The sequence below is a fragment of the Arachis stenosperma genome, chromosome 3 (assembly GCF_014773155.1).
Source record: "Arachis stenosperma cultivar V10309 chromosome 3, arast.V10309.gnm1.PFL2, whole genome shotgun sequence".
Taxonomy (NCBI): domain Eukaryota; kingdom Viridiplantae; phylum Streptophyta; class Magnoliopsida; order Fabales; family Fabaceae; genus Arachis; species Arachis stenosperma.
The window spans coordinates 58,719,577-58,735,532 of NC_080379.1; positions in this window are offsets into that span (position 1 = coordinate 58,719,577).

Here is a 15,956-nt window from a genome sequence, read left to right on the forward strand (position 1 = left end):
CCATCTTCTCAATGAAAAGGGTCCATGTACATGGCTAATCATCTGTTGGTTCTCACGAATGTTGGAATAGTATCCATTGATCCTTTTGCGTCTGTCACCACGCCCCGCATTCATGAGTTTGAAGCTTGTCATAGTCATCCCTTCCCGGATACTACTCAGAATACCACGGACAAGGTTTAGACTTTTCGGATCTCAGAAATGCTGCCAATTGGTTCTAGCTTATACCACGAAGACTCTGGAATCACGGATTGAACGCTTTGTTGTCAGGAGAGGCAGTCAAACTCGTGAACCAGAAACCCAAGAGATAAACATTCAATCTAAGGTAGAACGGAAGTGGTTGTCAGGCACGCGTTCATAGGTTGATAATGGTGATGAGTGTCACGGATCATCACATTCATCATGTTGAAGTGCGAATGGATATCTTAGAATAGAAACAAGTGTGATTGAATAGAAAACAGAAATGTTTGCATTAATTCATCGAGACACAGCAGAGCTCCTCACCCCCAACTATGGGGTTTAGAGACTCGTGCCATAGAAGGTACAAATTTAGATGTAAAATGTCATGAGGTACAAAATAAATCTCTAAAAGTAGTTTTTATACTCAACTAGTAACCTAGGTTTACAGAAAATGAGTAAACTAAGATAGATAGTGTAGAAATCCACTTCTGGGGCCCACTTGGTGTGTGCTGGGGCTGAGCATTGAAGCTTTCACGTGCATAGACTATTCTTGGAGTTAAACGCCAGTTTGTAACCTGTTTTTGGCGTTTAACTCTGGTTTGTAACTTGTTTCTGGCGTTTAACGCCAGAATAGGGCAGAAAGTTGGCATTAAACGCCTGTTTGCGTCGTCTAAACTTGGGCAAAGTATGGACTATTATATATTGCTGGAAAGCTCTGGATGTCTAATTTCCAACGCAATTAATAGCGCGCCATTTGGACTTCTGTAGCTCCAAAAATTCTATTTCGAGTGCAGGGAGGTCAGAATCCAACAGCATCTGCAGTCTTTTTTCAGCCTCTGAATAAGATTTTTGCTCAGGTTCCTCAATTTCAGCCAGAAAATACCTAAAATCACAGAAAAATACATAAACTCATAGTAAAGTTCAGAAATGTGATTTTTGCATAAAAACTAATAAAAATGTACTAAAAAGTAACTAGATTATACTAAAAACTATGTGAAAACACCCCCAAAAAGCGTATAAAATATCCGCTCATCACAAAACCAAACTTAAACTGTTGCTTGTCCCCAAGCAACTAGATAAATAAAATAGGATAGTACGAGGATCAAGAGGCAATCTCAGAGTTTTTCATGAAGCTCAATTCTAATTAGATGAGCGGGACTAGTAGCTTTTTGCTTCTGAACAGTTTTGGCATCTCACTTCATCCCTTGAAGTTTAGAATGATTGGCATTCATAGGAACTCGGAATTCATATAGTGTTATTGATTCTCCTAGTTTAGTATGTTGATTATTGAACACAGCTACTTTATGAGTCTTGGCCGTGGCCCTAAGCACTTTGTCTTCCAGTATTACCACCGGATACATAAATGCCACAGACACATAACTGGGTGAACCTTTTCAGATTGTGACTTAGCTTTGCTAAAGTCCCTAATTATAGGTGTCTAGAGTTCTTAAGCACACTCTTTTGGATCATGACTTTAACCACTCAGTCTCAAGCTTTTCACTTGGACCTGCATGCCACAAGCACATGGTTAGGGACAGCTGGGTTCAGCCGCTTAGGCCGGGATTTTATTCCTTTAGGCCCTCCTATCCATTGATGCTCAAAGCCTTGGATCCTTTTTACCCTTGCCTTTTGGTTTTAAGGGCTGTTGGCTTTTTTTTCACTGCTTTTTCTTGCTTCAAGAATCAATTTTATAATTTTTCAGATTATCAATAACATTTCTCTTTTTCATCATTTTTTCAAGAGCCAACAGTTTTAACATTCAAAAACAACAAGATAAAAAATATGCACTGTTTAAGCATTCATTCAGAAGACAAAAAGTGTTGCCACCACATATAAATAATTTGAATTTTTCCTATTAAGAACTCAAAAAAAAAAATTGCCTCCTTATTCTAAAATTATCTGCTATTTTATTCATGTTTAATGATGATGAGAAAAATAAATTTTAGCTTACTTGGAGATGATAAAAATAAAAATAAGAATACTAATCACTACTACTCATATGACTCCTAAGATAGATTTCTAATAGCAGAAGTTATCACAGAATTAATATTAGGACTTAACAACTTTTATTTTGGGAGATGGATGCTCCTTCAATTTGTGGGTTGTCTGGACCTTCAAGGGAAAGTTTCTGGCGCTTCAGCTCCTGTAGTTCACGCCCTTGCTTCTCCTGTTCCTTAAGCAGTTTGCAGATTATAAAATTTTGATTTTGCTATTCTTCCTTGAGTTGATGCGTAGTTTCTTGCAGCTTGGTGACAGATGCTTCTAGGCGGGTCCAGTAGTCAATCTGAGGGATTTCTGGGAGGAACTCGTGCGCCCTCCTTTTGATAGAGTTTTCTTGCACTTGTTGTCCCTCCATTGACTTCTTGGTGATTGGATGTTCGATTGGATGAACTCATCTACTCCCATCTTCACCCCAGCCTCTTTACATAGCAGAAAAATCAAATTTGGGTAAGCCAATTTGGCATCCTTAGAGTTTTTATTTGCAATTGTGTAGAGCTCACAAGAAATCAGTTGATGAACTTCCACTTCGTTTCCTTGCATAATGCAATGGATCATCACTGCTCTCTTGATAGTAATTTCGGAGCGGTTGCTGATAGGCAGTATGGAACGCCCAATGAAATCTAGCCAGCCCCTAGCAATTGGTTTGAGATCCCCTCTCTTGAGTTGATTTGGAACACCTTTTGTGCTGGTTGTCCACTTGGTTCCAGGGATGCATATGTCCTCTAGAATTTGGTCCAAGCGCTTATCATCACACACCATTCTCCTATTAAAGGATTCTGGATCATCTTGTAGTTGAGGTAGCTTGAAGACCTCTCTTATTTTGTCAAGGTGGAAGTAAATCATCTTCCCTCTGACCATGGTTCGAAAGGTATAGAAAGCGGTTCTAGTCATTATCTGCCTCTCTGTTTGCCACAGATTTGAGTAAAACTCCTGAACTATGTTTCTACCCACTTTTGTCTCAAGATTAGCTAGAATTTCCCAGCCTCTATTTCAAATTTGCTCTTGGATCTCCGGATATTCGTCTTCTTTCAGATCAAATTTTACTTCCGGGATCACTGACCTTAGACCCATTATTTTATGGTAATGATCCGAAGGTTCCTTAGTTAAGAACCTTTCTTGATTCCAAAATGGTCTTGGATTATTCTCTTTCTTGCCTCTTGAAGTGGTTTGTTTTCCCTTAGGAGCCATGATCTTAGTGAGTCTTAGCTCAGTGATCACGCAAAACACACCAAACATAGAGGTTTGCTTGTCCTCAAGCAAAAGAAAGGAAAGGAGAGGAGAAGGAGGAGAGCCAAATTCGAATTTGTGGAGGAGAGGGGGTGGCCGAATGTTAATTTAAAAGGAAGGGGTGGGTTCAAAATTTTTTGACAAAGATATGATAGAAGATATGATTTGTAAAAAGATAATTATGATATGCAAAAGATGTAATTTTAAAATTGAAAAGATAGGAGAGAGTTTTGGAAAAGATAAATCTAAATTTGAAAAGATAGTATGATGAGTTGACAAAAAAGATTTAAAAAGATATTAAAAAGATATATGCATTTTGAAAAAGATTTGTAAAGAAGAAAAGATTTTTAGGATTAAAAGTTATTTTTTTGAAATTTGAAATTAAAAGATGAGGATTTGTAATATGTTTATGCAAGAAATTATGGATGAAAACATAAAAAATAAAAAAATTGGGTTGGAAAACAAAATCACCTCCCCTCCACGTTCTTGGCGTTAAACGCCCAAACACTGCTTGTTTTTGGCGTTTAACGCCCAATTGCTGCTTGTTTTGGGCATTTAACGCCCAGCCAGATACCCTGGCTGGCGTTAAACGCCAGAAAGTCTTTTATCATTGGGCGTTTTTCTAAACACCCAGGATGCTGTAGTTTTGGCGTTAAACGCCCAGAATGGCACCCATTCTGGTGTTTAACGCCCAGAAGTTGCTTGTTTTGGGCGTTTAATGCCCAGCTAGGTACCCTGGCTGGCGTTAAACGCTAGAAAGTGCCTCTTACTAGCGTTTTCATGCCAGTGAGCTTTTTTTTCTCTGCTTTCTACTCTGAATCCTTCTGTACCTCTGTGAACTCCTGTAAATGAGAATTAGTTCTGATGATAATTTATTTAACTCCTAAAAATTATTATTTAAATAACAAATAAACTATAGTAATGGCTGGGTTGCCTCCCAGCAAGTGCTTCTTTGTTGTCTTTAGCTGGACCATACTGAACTTTAATCTAGCCTCAGTTTTGAGCATTCTTGCTCAAAATTACTTTCAAGATAATGTTTGACTCTCTGTCCATTAACAATGAACTTTTTGTCAGAATCAATATCCTGAAGCTCTACATATCCATATGGTGACACGCCTGTAATCACATATAGTCCTCTCCACCGGGATTTTTGTTTCCCAGGGAATAGCCTGAGCCTAGAGTTAAACAACAAAACCTTTTGTCCTGGCTCAAAGACTCTGGATGACAGGTTCTTATCATGCCATCTCTTTGCTTTCTCCTTGTAAATTTTGGCATTTTCAAAAGCATTGAGTCTGAATTTCTCTAGCTCATTCAGCTGGAAAAATCTTTTCTCTCCAGCTAATTTGGCATCAAGGTTTAGGAATCTGGTTGCCCATTAGGCTTTATGCTCCAGTTCCACGGGCAGCTGACACGCCTTCCCATATACAAATTGGTATGGAGAAGTTCCTATAGGAGTCTTGAATGCTGTTCTGTATGCCTATAGAGCATCATCCAAACTCTTTGCCCAATCCTTTCTACGGGAAATTACAGTCCGTTCCAGGATTCTTTTCAGTTCTCTATTAGAGACTTCAGCTTGCCCATTGGTCTGTGGATGATATGGAGTTGCCACCTTGTGGCTAATTCCATATCGGACTATGGCAGTATAAAGCTGTTTATTGCAGAAATGAGTGCCTCCATCACTGATTAGAGCTCTAAGGACACCAAATCTGCTAAAGATATATTTCTGGAGAAACTTTAGTACTGTCTAAGTATCGTTAGTGAGTGTTGCAATTGCCTCCACCCATTTAGATACATAGTCTACTGCCACTAGAATGTAAGTGTTTGAGTATGATGGTAGAAAAGGCCCCATGAAGTCAATACCCCATACATCAAACAACTCAATCTCTAAGATCCCTTGTTGAGGCATGGCGTAACCATGAGGCAGATTACCAGCTCACTGGCAACTATCACAGTTACGTACAAACTCTCGGGAGTCTCTATAGATTGTAGGCCAGTAAAACCCACATTGGAGGACTTTGGTGGCTGTTCACTCACCTCCGAAATGTCCTCCATATTGTGATCCATGGCAATGCCATAGGATCTTCTGCACCTCTTCTCTAAGCACGCACCTACGGATTAGTCCGTCTGCGCATCTCTTAAAGAGATATGGTTCATCCCACATGTAGTATTTCGCATCAAAAAGTAATTTTTTCTTTTGCTGCCTGCTGAACTCCTTGGGAATGAATCTTGCAGCTTTATAGTTTGCGATGTTTGCAAACCACGGCACCTCCTAAATGGTAAAGAGTTGCTCATCCAGAAAGGTTTCAGAGATCTCAGTGAGGGGTAGAGACATCTCTTCTACTGGTTCTATCCAGGACAGGTGATCTGCTACTTGATTCTCTGTCCCTTTTCTGTCTCTTATTTCTATATCAAACTCTTGCAGAAGCAACACCCATATTATGAGCCTGAGTTTTGAATCCTGCTTTGTAAGTAGATATTTAAGAGCAGCATGGTCAGTGTACACAGTCACTTTTGATCCTACCAAATAGGATCTGAACTTGTCAATGGCATAAACCACTGCAAGCAATTCCTTTTCTGTGGTTGTGTAATTTTTTGCACGTCATTTAGAACACAGATGGCGTAGTAAATGACGTGCAGAAGCTTGTCATGCCTCTTTCCCAATACTGCACCAATAGCATTGTCACTAGCATCACATATTAGTTCAAATGGTAATGTCTAGTTCGGTGCAGAAATGACAGGCGCTGTGACCAGCTTAGCCTTCAGAGTCTCAAAGGCCTGCAAACACTCTGTGTCAAAGACAAATGGTGTATCACCAACTAGCAGTTTACTCAGAGGTTTTGTGATTTTTGAAAAATCCTTTATAAACCTTTTGTAGAATCCTACATGTCCCAGAAAACTTCTGATTGCCTTAACATTGGTGGGTGGTGGTAATTTTTTTATTACCTCCACTTTAGCTTGATCCACCTCTATGCCTTTGTTCGAAATTTTATGCCCAAGAACAATTCCTTCAGTCACCATAAAGTGACATTTTTCCCAGTTTAAAACTAGGTTAGTCTCTTGGCATCTTTTCAGAACAAGTGCTAGATGATCAAGACAGGGGCTGAATGAGTCTCCAAATACTGAGAAGTCATCCATGAATACTTCCAGAAATTTTTCCACCATATTAGAGAAGATAGAGAGCATGCATCTCTGAAAGGTTGTTGGTGCATTACACAGACCAAAGGGCATTCTTCTGTAGACAAATACTTCAGATGAACATGTGAATGCTGTTTTCTCTTGATCCTAGGGATCTACTGCAATTTGGTTGTAGCCGGAGTAGCCATCCAGAAAGCAGTAATAGTCATGACCTGCTAGCCTTTCTAGCATTTGGTCTATGAATGGTAAAGGAAAATGATCCTTTCTGGTGGCTGTATTGAGTCTTCTGTAGTCAATACACATACACCACCTTGTAACTATTATTGTAGGAACCAGTTTATTTTTTTCATTATGAACCACTGTCATGCCTCCCTTCTTGGGTAGAACTTGGACAGGGCTCACCCAGGGGCTATCAGAAATGGGATAAATAATCCCAGCCTCTAGTAATTTAGTGACCTCTTTCAGCACCACCTCCTTCATGGCTGGATTCAGCTGCCTTTGTGGTTGAACCACTGGTTTGGCATTATCCTCCAGTAGGATCTTGTGCATGCATCTGGCTGGGCTAATGCCCTTGAGATCACTAATGGACCACCCAAGAGCTGTCTTGTGTGTCCTTAGCACCTGAATTAGTACTTTCTCTTCCTGTGGCTCTAAGGCAGAGCTTATGATTACAGGAAAAGTTTCACCTTCTCCCAGAAAAGCATATTTTAGGGATGGTGATAGTGGTTTGAGCTTAGGTTTAGGAGGTTTCTCCTCTTCCTAAGGAATTTTCAGAGGTTCTTTTATTTCCTCTGGTTTCTCCAGATCAGGCTGAACATCTTTAAAGATATCCTCTAGCTCTGATTTGAGACTCTCAGCCATACTGATCTCCTGTACTAGGGAGTCAATAATATCAACACGCATGCAATCTTTTGATGTGTCTGGGTGTTTCATTGCTTCAATAGCATTCAGCCTAAACTCATCCTCATTGACTCTCATGTTTACTTCCCCTTTTTAGACGTCAATGAGGGTTCGTCTAGTTGCTAGGAAAGGTCTTCCTAGAATGAGAGTTGCACTCTTGTGCTCCTCCATTTCCAGTACTACAAAGTCAGTGGGAAAGGCGAATGGCCCCACTATGACAATCATGTCTTCAATCACGCCTGATGGGTATTTAATGGAGCCATCAGCAAGTTGAAGACATATCCTGGTTGGTTTGACCTCTTCAGTCAAGCCAAGCTTTCTGATAGTGGATGCAGAAATTATGTTGATACTTGCCCCAAGATCACATAGAGCTGTCTTGGTACAGGTATCCTCTAATGTGCATGGTATCATAAAGCTTCCAGGATCCTTAAGCTTCTCTGGTAAGCTTTTTAAAATGATTGCACTGCATTTTTCAGTGAGGAGAACTTTTTCAGTTTCTCTCCAATCCTTCTTATGACTTAAGATCGCTTTCATGAACTTAGCATAAGAGGGTATTTGCTCAAGTGCCTCTGCAAACAGAATCTTGATTTTAAGAGTCCTGAGATAGTATGCAAAGCGGGCAAATTATTTATCCTGTTCTGCTTGGCGGAGTTTCTGAGGATAAGGTATTTTGGCTTTGTATTCTTCAACCTTGGTTGCTGCAGGTTTATTTCCTACAGAGGTAGGTTGAGAAGCCTTCTTAAGGGAGTTATTATCAGCACTTGCAAGTGTCTGACCCCTCATAGGCATTTAAACGCCAGGATTGGGGGCTGAATTGGCGTTTAACGCCAGATTCCCTCCCTTTTCTGGCGTTTGAACGATAGAACTGAACATGAGTTGGGCGTTTAACGCCAATTTTTCTCCCTTTTCTGGCATTTGAACGCCAGAACTGGGCGTCCACTGGGCGTTTAACGCCAGTTTTTCACCCCTTTCTGGTGTTTAAACGCCAGAATCATTCCTCTCTGGGCTATTACTGTCCTCAGAGGGATTTTGGATAGCAGTCTGCTCATCCTCTATTATTTGTTCTTTTCTTGGCTTTCTGCTGCTTTGAGTTGAGGTATTCAATGTTTTTCCACTCCTTAATTGAACTTCTTGGCACTCTTCTGTTATCTGTTTTGATAACTGTTGTCTTGTCTGGTCAAGTTGTGCTTCCATATTCCTGTTAGCATCCTTGGTGTCTTGTAACATCTCTTTAAATTCTGCCAACTGTTCTGTCAGATAACATAAATGCTTATTGATTCCAGCAACTTGTTCTAGAGGACTAAGTTCAGTGGATACTGCCTTAGCCACTTCTTTCACTACAAGAAAAGCACCCATTCATGTACACTTGAAAACTGTAGCCAAAAGTGAAAAAAATGATGCCTTAGGCTACGGCTACGCTTTTTGGGCTACGGCTACGATTTTTGGAGTGATTCCTATTCGGCCGTTGCCTATTCTCAAAGGCTACGCTTTTCTGCACCAAGGGCTACGCTTTTGGCGTTTTGGAATAGGCTACGCTTTTCAAGTGATGCTATCCAGGACCAAAGGCTAGGCTTTTCAGCTTTCATTTTTCTAGAATAGGCTACGCTTTTCAACGCTACTGCATCACTCGTAAAGCGTAGCCACATTGTATTCCATAGCTACTTTTTATAAGCGTAGCCTTAGGTCTCTTTTTTTGTATACTATAGCTACAGTAAATAAGTGTAGCCTTAGGTCTTGTTTTTTTTTTTGCACACTATAGCTACTGTATATAAGTGTAGCCTTAGATCTTGTTTTTTTTCTATATATATATATATATATATATATATATATATATATATATATATATATATATAATTATCTAATAATTATTAATACAACATAATAGTTAATATAATTACATGTATAATAATTCTGCATTTTTATTTAAATGAGTTGAATATTACAAAATAAAAATAAATATATAATTATACTAAATAATTTCTCTAAATAACAAATTATCTGTAAATAATATATATTTACAATGATCCAAAAATACTAGAATAGAAATTAATTTTGAATATTCATACATCTCACACTAAATTAAGCATAGCTTTATCAAAATAAGCATGAGATCACTTAGAATTTACTACTAATACTCTACGAAAAACTAAATTAAAATATTATATCCTACATAAATATCTTCTAATAAAAATTATTAGTCAACCATACATATATTCATTCCGAACACTACTCTATCTTAGCCAATAAACCACAATCATAAATAGATTAATCTTCATTATCATCCTCAATATTATCCTGCATAATTATATAGAAAAATAATTAAAAAAACATTTATAATAACATTTGCAATTAGAAAAATAAAAAATTAAAATAATTATATTTAACAAGGCAAAAATTCAGATATAAAATATAAATTAATTGTTCAGATATACTTAATTAGTTTTCAACATTGAGACTTTCATGGAGTGTTTCGCCTTTAATTTCCCTAAGGACAAAGCAGTTTAAAATAAACCACTTGATGCATTTTCAAAGAGAAAAAAAAATACCAATATAAACCAGGATGCCTCTCTCATCAGTAACTGTCCTCTTTACATTACTGCATCATGATTGTTTGAACTTTTAACGAAGTTCCCATTTCGGACTGCAAATAGACTGGCCATCCTACTTTGGAGTATATTTCTATATTTCACTCTCCATATAAATGTTTCCTTATTCTCTTCTCTTCAATTTAAAATAGGAAATAATATCAAAGTTCTAAAACAGGAAAGGAGGAGGAGGGTTGGGTTTAAAACCTTAGGTATCGCTGGTAACTCTAAGACTCTGCAGTTTCAAATACATAAAGATATGACCCCGAAAGCACCAGAAAACATGTTTGCCACGTAGCAACTGAATTCCCAATTCCCTGTAAGATGAGGGCTATTTAGGTTTCTGATTTAACGAAAAAAGTTATTACCTCAAATATAATCGCTAACGGAAACATTTTTAAAAGGTTTGCAGAAATACCTTTGAAACTAGGATTCTACCATCAAAGATTTGGCACTTGAATGGATATACATGTCGATGGGTAACTTGGATGAGGCACTTTAATCTTTAGAAAACCAGAGGCACAAACAGGATAAGAAAAAATTATGCTCAACAAAAATGCGATACAGATCATTACTGTAGTCCAGTTTTGATAAGTACACGACAGACAAACCTGATTAACAAGTACTGCCATTCCACACCTATCAATGACAGAATACACATTATCAGCTTCTTTGGCCCGTGGTAAGCTTATTATTTGTCTATCATGAGTTGGTTTAACCAAACTGCAACTCCCAAAATCAGAGCCACAGTCCATAAAAAAGGCAGCAAAATCACGTCCTGATATGTAAAATCGAGAATAAAGATTATGCCTCTGCTCATCAGACTGGCTTTCCTGTAAAAACACCAAATCATACAAGAGAAGGCCAAACAACTTTGTCAATAAAAAGGCCAAACAACAAAAGTGCAACTCAATTCTCCACAGCTCAAAAGTGCAACTCAATTCCCCACAGCTCAAGCAGCATACCACAGTGTGTAGTGTAAAATGACCAAAGTCCAAAAGAAAATGACTATCACATCTGGTTAAACCACGAGATCTGAGAGGAATTCTAACTTTTGGAGCATCAAGATCAACATCGAATGCAAATCTGAAAGATCAACAAGAAACAGAAATCTGTAAATGAGCCTTCTATGCCTTTCTAAGTTAACCAAAATATTTAATAAGATATTCGAAGTTTGTTCATCTGCTTAAAATCGGTGGAAAATTTCCCCTTGGGGCACAATAACTGCATTAAACTACACATCTCATGAAATGTGGTTCAAGAAGATCCCTACCCTGGAAATTCTTGTTAGAGGCAATAAAGAATTGGATCGGGACACAGGAGAATATGTCTTTAATACTCCGTGCAATTTTCATATTATGTTTGGGAATAACACACGTACAGAAATTATTGTGCATCTTATCTTTTATCCTAGCTTCATGTTATTTTCTTCTTATTTATGGCTACTCTAATCCAGTACCCAATATATTCAAAGTAACAAAAAGATTAAAGATAGAAAATAAAACATAAATAATAAGAAAATAAAGATAAAAACAAAGAGAGATAACCTCCTTTTCTCCTCTAAATCCATCTGAAATTGCTCCTGTGCTCTACGAGTCACTTTCTTAATCTTAAAATTCAGTTTTAAAATCATTACAATTAACCAAAAATTCAGTTTTAACATCATTTTTTAACCAAAAAGGTACCAAAAATTTTCAATCAATCCTACTTGAAAGACACAAGATTCTGCAAAACCACTATTTTTCAAACACAACATAATGATCAGAGAAATTAAAGCTGTATACTTACATTTTTTAGCGAGAGCTTGTTGGGCAGTCCCTGGCAAAAGCCCAGAATACCCACAGTTGTTACAGCTTCCACCACCGCCTCCGCCGTTGTACCTACCACCGCAGCTGTAGCAAGCACCATCACCAACGCCTCTTCCTCCTCTGTATCCACCACCACGCGCAATAACCGCGACCACCACTGCCATAGCTCTTGAATGGCTCTCACAAAAAGCTTTCCCTACAAAAATTTAAATTCAAAATAAGCATGATTACAAGAAAGGCATCAAGCTGATATCCATTTACATAGAATCAGCTTCATAATCCACAATGCATTACAATTTCTAAGAGTTGCATCAAAATTGAAGTTCATATTCTTTCTACAAAAGCACCGCAAACAGAAGTCTTTTATGGAAAATAGCACAACTCAAATTTTATTATTTTTCTTACAACAATTATATTAAATCAAACGTAGTAGAAACATACCAGCCAAGAAGAAACACCAGGCCATTCAGGATACAAATGAATACAACAGTACTTTTCCATCCAGGATTGGTGTAAATAGAAGCTGCAAAATGAATATGAATTTTAATAACAAAAAGATGAAGTACCAAACCATGTTTTTACTTAATGCATGAAAATCAGTTCAATAGTTCATAGCCCCAGAAGTAAAGATAAGATATCCATATGTTTTCTTTTTCTCTAAATTTGCTTCTTCAAAATTCAAAATGTGGACATTGCTTTTACACACATCAACCTTAATATGAAGACTATTAATCACAATCCCAACAGTTCCGATCAATGGCTTTGCAAGCTTTGCAAACATCAAAATACTCATTTCATTTGTGTCCTAATCTAAACCCAGTTTTAGGACTCACTGTGAAATACCAAGAAAATGCTCATTTCATTTGTGTCTGAATCAAAACCTGCCGAATTGCATACTAGGCAGAGCCCCAATAAGATGATGGCGATGTGGATTTTAGCCATTTCGTGCAACCACCTGAATACTGCAACAAGTTCAAGAGGATTTTGATTAATTCCAAGTACATAAAAAAATATGTCAATCGTGTGCATATGCCTCAGATTCAACACATTGAATCTTAAACAAGAACAAACCCCTCTCAATGTATAAAAGAATGCACAGCTTCTAGGACTAGTAGAGATGGATCACTTAAAAGATGGTGCAAAAGAAAACTAAAATGGAACATAATGTTGATTACTCATTGAAGCTGGCAAAGTGCAGTTGGAAACTTGAGCAATTCATTTACTTAGAACCATCAAGATTTAGGATAAAAATTCATTCATGTGATTTCACAGGAACAACTTCAGCTCAAACCATGTGAAAAAATAATTCATGATATAGGGATATCATGAATTAAAACCTAATCATGTCAAATATTCTTAATAAAATATCTAAAACTACTATTTTTCAGGTTATAATATTGAAATGTGAAGGAAGTAAAATCTGATCAACGATAGTTGACCAATGCATCCCTTGAAGACCCATACTAGGAGGGCATGAACCCAATGAAAACTCCTGTAGCTCGACACTTTCCTACAGAATGATTTCCCTAGTTTAGCACGCACATATGAAATTTTCAGCACCTATTGCTTCCGTTTATGCCAAACACAGAAAGGAATCATAACAAATTGAGAATCAGAAGGCGAAACCCCCAAAATTAGAAAACCTAAAATTAGAACCCAAAACCCCCAAAAATTCACAGAACCAATTGAAAATTGATACATACCTTCTGTATCTCAATTAGCCATTGCAGTTCATCATCACTATCAAAATCATACACACCTTCGAACTACAAAGTGAGAGCGAGTTAGAGAATGAGCAAGAAAGAGAGGATACAGAATAGAGAATACTTACCTGGTGACAGAGGATACGACGATGGTGTTGAGCAGTGACAGTGAAGAGATGAGTGGCGACGTAACGGCTTGGAGACGGTGCAGCAGCTCAGCGGCGAGCTCCAATCGACGGTAACGCCACGACAGAGCACAAAGGCAGTGATACATCCCTCCTTCCTCCCTTCGAGTTCCTCGGCGGGGGCACAGAAGCCCGACGGTGGTAGAATGGCGACTTAAACAAGCCCTAGCAGTGGTGGTGGAGCTTCAGCGGCGACGGAGCACCTCCTTTTTCTCTCCTCCATCGCGTTTCCTCTCATCCTCGAGCTCTCTCTCTCACTGGCGCTCGACGACGACGGCGACGGTGGCGGAGCCCTAGACGGCGTCGTCCTCTCTTTCCTTCCTTCCCTTCTCCTCTCTGATTTCTTCTCTCTTTCATGTTTGTGTATGTTGAGTGAGGATGAGAGTGTGTGCTGCACTGCTGCGTGAGTGAGGGGGATGGCCAACAAATTTTTTTACTAAGTGTTTATTGAGGATTCTCATATCATCAGGAGACATTTTAAAAGCGCACCCGAAATAGAATAAATAAGCTACTCTCTAAAAGCGTTCCCTTTGATGAGAAAAATGTATTTATAGATATTTAGATAAAGCTAAGCTTTATAAGTGATTTCTAAAATACCTAAGGCTACACTTTTTAAATGATGCCACAATTGTGTATCCTTTTCTCATATAAAAAGGCAACACGGAGAAAAGCATAGCCTATTGATGTGTGGAAAACGATCCAACACAAAACTCACTGGCAAGTGTACCGGGTCGCATCAAGTAATAAAACTCACGGGAGTGAGGTCGATCCCACAGGGATTGAAGGATTGAGCAATTTTAGTTTAGTGGTTGATTTAGTCAAGCGAATCAAGTTTTGGTTGAGTGATTTTGTATCCAACAGTAAGTAAATGACAGAAAATGTAAAGGGGGAGGGAAGAATTGCAGAAATTAAAGAGAATTGAAAGTAAAGGTGCTGAATCTTAAAGGACAAGAAATTAAATGACCGAAACTTAAAGTGCAAGAAATGTAAATTGCAGTAACTTAAAGTGCAAGAAATATAAATTGCTTGAATGGAAAAGGGATTTGAGGACTGGGAATTCATAATTTAAGCAAGGGAACTTAAATTGCAACAATTATCAAAGCAAGAGATGATTTGAGTTTTGTTAGATCTTAAACAAAAAGGGAAAATAAATTGCAGCAGGGGTTCACAGAAGAACCAAAAGGAAAATGGGATCTCAGGACTCTTAGAGACTAGATAGCAAAGTCTAGATCTCAATTGCCTTCCCAGATCCAAATTCACAAAGCAATTAACAAGAAATTAAATAGGAAGCAGTAAAGGAAATTGGATTCAATTCAATTATGCAGTGAGATAATCAAAGGGATCTTAAATGGAGATTGAGACAGAAATTCCTCAATTCTTCACATCCAAGATTCAAACAAGAAAAATAAAAATGTTCAAGCAAGAACAAGGAAGAAGAGAGATCAATTCTCCTTCCCAATTCTCTAAAATCTCAGTTCCACGCTCTCAAAATCAAGTCTAAAGATGTGAAAATTCAAAAATCCAAAGAAAGGTCCTAATTACATCAAACTATCTCCTATTTATACACTTTCTATTCTTGGATTTTGGAATTTGGATGGGCTTTTGATTTGGTGAAGAAATGAATTAAATTGGATTTTTAATCCAATTTTGAGCCCATGAGAAAGTGGCTTCCAGGAGGCTGCCCTGCCCTTGTGGAGGGCAGAGCAGGAAATGGTGCGTGCGGCTCATTGCGTGCGTGCTTGGTGTGTGTGATGCATCAGGATGCTGCCCTGCCCTTGTGGAGGGCAGGGCAGAGTTTTCATGGTGCGCCAAGCTTGCTGCCTGTGCGCGCTGCTGCTGGCCGAGACTCCCTTGGTGCGTGTCAATCTTGTGCGCTGGCCGTGTACCACAAAATGCTGCCCTGCCCTTGTGGAGGGCAGGGTAATGTTGCCAAAAGGTGGGGTTCCAAGTTCGAAACTTGGTGTAGGCACACGCTGCTTCTTTTTCTTGGTTTTCTTGGCACCAAAGTAAGGCCTAGTTCCTTGCTTCCTCATGGTGCCATGTTCGATCCTGGGAGATTGAAAGCAAGCTTGTGAGTAACGCTCCCCCACTCCCCCTTGCTCATGAGTTCGAACCTTGTGGCAAGCATTGGTAAGCTTTTTCCTTGAATTTATTTCTTTGATGAGCCCGATATTGCTCTTGAGGAGGGTAGGGCAGAGTTTTTGCTCCCTTTGGTCCTTGGCATCAAATTGTGCT